At 38.7% G+C, this 6,484-nt stretch overlaps 1 pseudogene; it reads right to left on the bottom strand.

Annotated features, from left to right (window-relative positions):
• Positions 1-2,561: 2,561 nt before the first annotated feature.
• On the bottom strand, positions 2,562-4,476 carry LOC149138170 (lysine-specific demethylase JMJ27 pseudogene; annotated as a pseudogene).
• Between the last annotated feature and the right edge of the window lie 2,008 nt (positions 4,477-6,484).

Genomic DNA, 6,484 nt, shown 5'->3' with positions numbered 1-6,484 from the left:
TTCGAGGACAATGATGGAAAAGATGATTTTATCAAAGAATCACTAGCAATAGATTGCGGAAAAAACATCGTTTAGGGCCTCAAAATGGCTCTGAAAGTTTAAGACCCAAAAAACTACTAAAAATAGTAATATGTGCTACAATTAAGGAAACTGAAAAACTGAAAGAAACAATGGTGGGGGTCCAAGTGGAATTCAGGCAGAAAAAGCACCAAGAAAGTCACATGATTGGGCTTGATGTGCTATGCTTAACCTTTTCAGAATGAAAAAGCTAAATATTATTATATGAGGGATATAAAGTTCAAAATTTACATCATATACACTCCCATTTGCAGAGAAAACCAGATGAAATCACCATGGGAGAATTCCAGTGAATAGCTAAGGAAAATTTGACTGAAACATAGTGTTCTGGGAGATCTCCAAAACAAAACATGATCACATAGAGAAACAGGAAACATATGGATGTACAGAAACATCATGTACACCATCCATAAACAAGATGATAAAAGAAACAGCCACATAAAGATCAGAGACCCGTCCATGGAAACCTGTGAAGAAAACAGAAATGAAACTAGAAGTCCGGCAAAATAAACTCTTGGATATGATAGCTTACTCCCTCAGATAGAACCTGCAAAAACCAAAAACCAGTAGCATCCTGTAGACCTGTTTTAGACAGTGAATCTGCCAGATAATTTTTGTCTCTGCGAATATGGTGGATAGAACTACCAACCATGGAATCCCAGGAAAAACTGATCCTCCCCATCCAGCCAATCAAATGTGGAACTGTAATATGGATCTTACCAGAGATGTAGTCGACCATAACCTTCGAATCCCCAAAAATGGAAACATGTTGTAGATTAAGGAAGAGGCAAAATTTTAATAACCCTGCGAGAGCCATGGCCTCCGCTTTACTATTAGAACCACTCCCCCCGTTCCAGTGAATGGAGAACTGAGTGCTTTCATCTACCATGATCAGGATGCCACAGCCACATGTGCCTTGCTGTTCCGCACCGTCGAAATACGCCTTTGGGAAGGGAGATATTTCCAAAGATTGTTCAGTGGATTCGCCCCTTCTTTGGATAATAGCTTTCTGTGGAAGGGCTTCATAAGTAGCAATGATTTTAACAAATATTTCTGAGCTAGCCATTTTTGAATCGTTAAAAATGATGTAGTTCCGCCATTTCTAGATGTGCCACAGGGTAGAGATTATTATCCTTCGCCAATTTAACTTCTGTACGCTGCACCAGAGGAGCATATCCATTATTGAAGCATGTGCCTTGAGTTTAATTCCATAACTGTTCTCCAGAAACTGCCAAATTTGCTGAGAACGATAGCATCTTATGAACAGGTGATCATTATTTTCCCCTTCAGATCTGCACAGAGGACATATGCCTGGACCGATCCATCCGCGCTTCCTCAAATTCTCCTAGGTTAAAATCTTATTATGAAAGGTGAGCCACGCGAAGTGTATCATTTTCGATGGACAGCCATCCTTCCAGTAAATGTGAGGAAATATCTGATTGATCGGGGATCGTTTTGATTGCAAGATGTGCTGATATACTTCTTTGACCCTTATATTATTCATCTCCTTTGAGTGGCTCCATATTAAAAAGTCAGATTCCACATTGCGAAATATTCCACAATTCCTAAGACTCACCCTTATGAGATCCCACTGATTTTCTATCGAGTGAGGCATCTGAAGTGTGTCTGCGCTTTTCCATAGTGGAATAGGCCCCTGCCATTCATCAATCAGACTATCCCAATAGAAATATCCCCTTCTGTGGAAGAAATTCAAAAGAGATTAAGGAATTTTAGACACCCCGCTGCTTCCCTTAAAATGAACTTTGCCAATAAGAATCTTGTTACCATTTTGAAAATTCCAGATATGATTCTTCAGAAAATAAGATTCAATCTTGCAGAGGCTATTCCAAATAGATGATCCATATGGCACCCTGATCATTCCTTTTCTGTACCAGAAAATAAAATCCTTCCTTTTTAAATATTTCGCCTGAATCATGTTACACCATGGACCAACACCATGAACAGCTCTCCACAAAGATTTGCATAAAAGGGCCCTTCCAAAAGATTGCATATCAAGTAAGCCCCAATCGCCCATGTTCTTTGGCAAAGAGATGCTGGCTAATTTTGTGAGATGAAACTTCCTCTTGTCTGCTTGGCCTCCTGAGATGAAATTGGCAGACAGTCTATTCAAGCTTTTAATAATGCTTACACGAATAGCAAATAAATGAGCCCAGTAGACTGTGAGTTGGTTCAAAACTGATTATACAAGAACTACTCTTCCCGCCAGTGTTAGACACTTGAATTCCCATGCTGATATCCTTTTGTGGAATCTGTCAAGGATCCAACTCCAATCGGATTTTGTGTAGCCATTTTCTTTGATCTGGAAACCCAAATACTTCATACCACAGCTGATAGGTTGCGCTTTGATTCCAAATAGTTTTGATAACCATTCTATAGCTTCTTGATTATTTTCATTGTGATAAATTGCAGATTTCTCATTGTTGACTATCAAGCCCGTAGCCATCTGAAAGTTTTTAATAATTTCATAGTAACATGTCCAGGTAACCCTTCAAGTTTCTAACTTGATGAGGACATCCAGCTGGAATAAAAACTGCCTCACCAAGGTGTTGTTCAAATGTCCATGGCTCTACTTGGTATTCCTCTTTCAATTTCTTTTTATGACCTTCATTCAAGTAAAAAGTTTGATCATGAATGGGGTGGACAACCGAATCAACTGATACATTTCTGCTATGTCTGAAGTCTTGACAGTGCTTTAATAAATAATCCTGTAACTTTGGTATGTCCTCTCTCGAAAAATATCCCAAAGAGCCCCACCACGTGTGACATCTAAACTATTCTCTCTATTGGCAATCCTTCCTTCCACCTTTGTTGGTATTGTACCAAGATCCTTTTGTTCACTACTATGAGCTTTCCACTTTTCTGAACCATCATATTTTGCTCCATCTATATCCCAATTTTTCTCTTCCATATAACCCTCAAACTAGATTCAATGTCATTATCATTAAGGCATTCATCAATAGTTTGACTTGAAGAAACTTTTCTGTTGCTTTGAGACACAGAAACATCAAATGATGATGCCTTAATTTTAGTTGTTTTTCCTCTTCTTCACCAAAGGAATTTCCAATCCTATCTGAGTCTTCATAAAGTTCTTCCGAGTCTAATGCTCTTAATGATCTTTGAATTTTATCTATCTTAAGTTGCTGCCACCCTGGGAACTTGACTTCAGCTGTATGAGTCAATACATTTACCACATCATACATATCACAGTGCAGCTTAGTAACAGAATCACCTCGGCCAAGTTCCTCACTTGTCCCATAAGAAATGTAAGTTCTGGGTCCTATATCAGGCTTTAAGCAATTATCAGGAAGCTTTGCTGCCAGATTAAGAAGGCCCCATTCAGGATGTGTGTACTCATGAAAGGGCAATGCATTAATGAATTCAGCTCTATGGCGTGGTAAACGTTCTTCAAAGAAATTTCGTGGTGGCCAATCCTTCAGCTTCAACATCAAAGGCCAACCATTTTTATGCATTTGACCATCTGCGTACCCTTTGAAAAATTGGTTGACGCTGATTTCAATTTCGCACCAATTTAAGCAATCAATGGCCTTTATCTTTGTCTCCTCATTAAACTTGCCATTCATAGTCTCTCGAACAGGCCGCAACATGACCAATGGGTCCCAGCTCAGACTGGAAGTGCCTTCAAGAACATTCTGCACAATGACCGGTTGACCTCTAATCCAGTGTTTCTGGAAATGCTCAAGGCCTTCTTCTTTAGTATCCTGTACAGTTGGACAGTACAAATAATTGTCACTGTTGTCCTTCCTATGAGCTGCTTGGCGTAAATTCCTTTCAGAATATCCATTTTTCCCATAAGAACCAGACTTGAAGCATGAGGTACAGGAGTGAGAAATTTTCAAGCCCTCTGCGACTTTGCGGCTGCTGGCCATTTCCTCTGCCTCTTTGTCAAGTTTTGCAATCATATTCATTCTATAAATGCATTTTAATTCTAATAAATGACAACCACAGCCACCATATTCGGCATGGAATGCTACCATCACTATTAGCCTTCCAATCTGGTAATCTGTCTGTAGGGTCTACAGTGCTATTGCTAGTAACCTGGGAGTGAAGCTCCCAACCTGATCTTCCGCCCGACACCTTTGTTTGCTTATTTCTTGGTAATCCCTCTCTAGAATAACCTCTATCTGTAGCCTGCTCTTGGGCCAATTCTGCTTTACCACCACCTGGTTGACAACCTTCTCGAAGCCCCCGACAACAACTGAGACAAAGATCATATGAACAATATGGGCATTTCCGATGGTAATCAACAATTGATGTCTTGCAGTTGTCACAGAACAGATGCTCATCTGCATTAAGTTTGGCTTTAGGAATCTCCGGCTTTATTGTTGGTTCACCTAATGCCTTATTATTATATTCCATAACAGACATCCAAGAATATATGTGTGACATCAATTTGCTTGATTGCACATCAATTCTATCTTTAGCGGTAGAATGTGCTTTTAGCATTGAGAAGACGTGATCGTTCAATGTTCTCGACTTCTTTGCATTTTCCAGATCCTACCCATAATTCGTTGGTTTTGATGTTTCTCTTGATGTCAAATATGTTATTACTACATTATCCACTTCTACAGCATTAATATTTGTATACACAAAGTCAAATAGGTCAAAGTGAAGTTGTTGACAAAGCAAGTATATTATTGTACAACCTCCCCAAGCTACTAAATCACCAAATCGTTGTTGATTTCCTATTAAATCTTCAATCATCTCTCCACAAAATACAAATTGAAGGCTGCTATAAATCCAATAGAAATCTCTTGAGGAAGTAATGTCGATGAAACCTTTCTTTAGAGTTGGATCCCATTTATCATGCACCATGTCCAAGGCTACACTCATGAAAGCAAGAGTGTAGTCTAAAACACTTCCTATCTGTATATTGCTGATATAGAATGAATAAGTTGCTTCAACTTGCTTGGACATGGTATGAATGATGATGGCTAGAAGCAAAGTGGATGTGACAAAACTTCATTTGTTGCAGCATTAAAAACAGTTACAATAGAATTTTTACCACCTTCCAGAATTATTTTCTATTTTCATATGGAGCATATAGATTAAGGATACGAAATCTTGTCAAATAACCCTGACAATATCTCGATAAAATGATGCCAACGAAGGATTTGTAAGCCAAAAGGGAGAAAATTTTGGGATTCCATACAGCGGAAAGACCTCCAGAATTCCTTAGTGGATTGGTCATGTAGACCGCCCAATTTGGGCATAAAATCAAGAGGATATTCTGAACTTTGTCCCTATCTACCATTGTTTTCTGTAACAACACCAAAGCAGGCTTTCTGGTTTGAATTATATTATGCAGTGTTCGACAAGACTGTAGTGATCCAAAACTTCTGATATTTAATGACATGATCCTCAATTAGATTGGGTTGCTACGGGATAGTCTTTTATAAGGACCCGTGAATATGAGGTCTTTGTTTCTTCGTATTAGTAATAAGAAGTTCCTAGATCAATGTTTGGATAGAGAGTTGCTTCATTGGTTTCAGAAAAGTAAGTGTTGAGCTCTGACCCAACTCCATTACATGAGGATATATTTTTGTATTTAGTATCCTTTTTCTTCTTAGTTGATCCATTTCTAGGGAAATCCATATTATTAAAAGACTTTGTCTCCTGAAAAAGGTCTTCTTAACTGACAACGATTCGAGGCCCAGTGATTCATCCATTTTTAGATTTTCCACATCAACATCAATTAAGATAGGGGAAGTATTTGCTTGTATATTATCATGTTGAGAAGGATATGTTGCATAAGGCCTCAATTTTGGATGTCAACTGGGTTCATTTCCTTTTGTAATATATCGAATTTGGCCAACCTCCGGAGTGAAATTTTTATCTTCATTATTCGCCGAGTTTCCCCATCCATATGGCCTATCTTGGGAATCTATTTCTTGAGTATTAATTCCTGGAGTCGACATACTGTTATCCTTTCTACTACTATTGTTTATAGGAACTTATTCTAGTGCAGGCACCTACACTTCATTTGGCAGCTCCCAAGGGGCATGTTCTTTCTTGGGAAAAGTATGATTTTGATTTATGCCTATAGCCTTACCATACATTTTGATGTCATCCCAACCAAGTCTATGTAGGAATTTCGCTATTAGATGTGTGGTATTATGGCATCCCAAACATGTAAAAGGGGTTCCCCAGTAATCCACTCGTTTTATGATAGATTGTGTACTCTAATAGATATCAAGGGTAGCCGGGAGACCTTCATGGAATTTGGTTCAATGAAAAACCATGCTACTCATTTTTCTAGAAGGCCAGCACACCCTTCATCGACATAATAGAATTTTCCTATCTTGTTGGCAATTTCCATGAATTTTCCATCTTGGTCCATAGTTACCAAAGGAAGGCCAGGGAGTTT

The sequence above is a fragment of the Pinus tabuliformis genome, chromosome X (assembly GCF_031772625.1).
Source record: "Pinus tabuliformis cultivar Carrire ecotype Pingquan chromosome X, CPIR1, whole genome shotgun sequence".
Classification (NCBI taxonomy): Eukaryota; Viridiplantae; Streptophyta; class Pinopsida; order Pinales; family Pinaceae; genus Pinus; species Pinus tabuliformis.
This window is presented reverse-complemented; position numbering and strand designations above follow the sequence as displayed.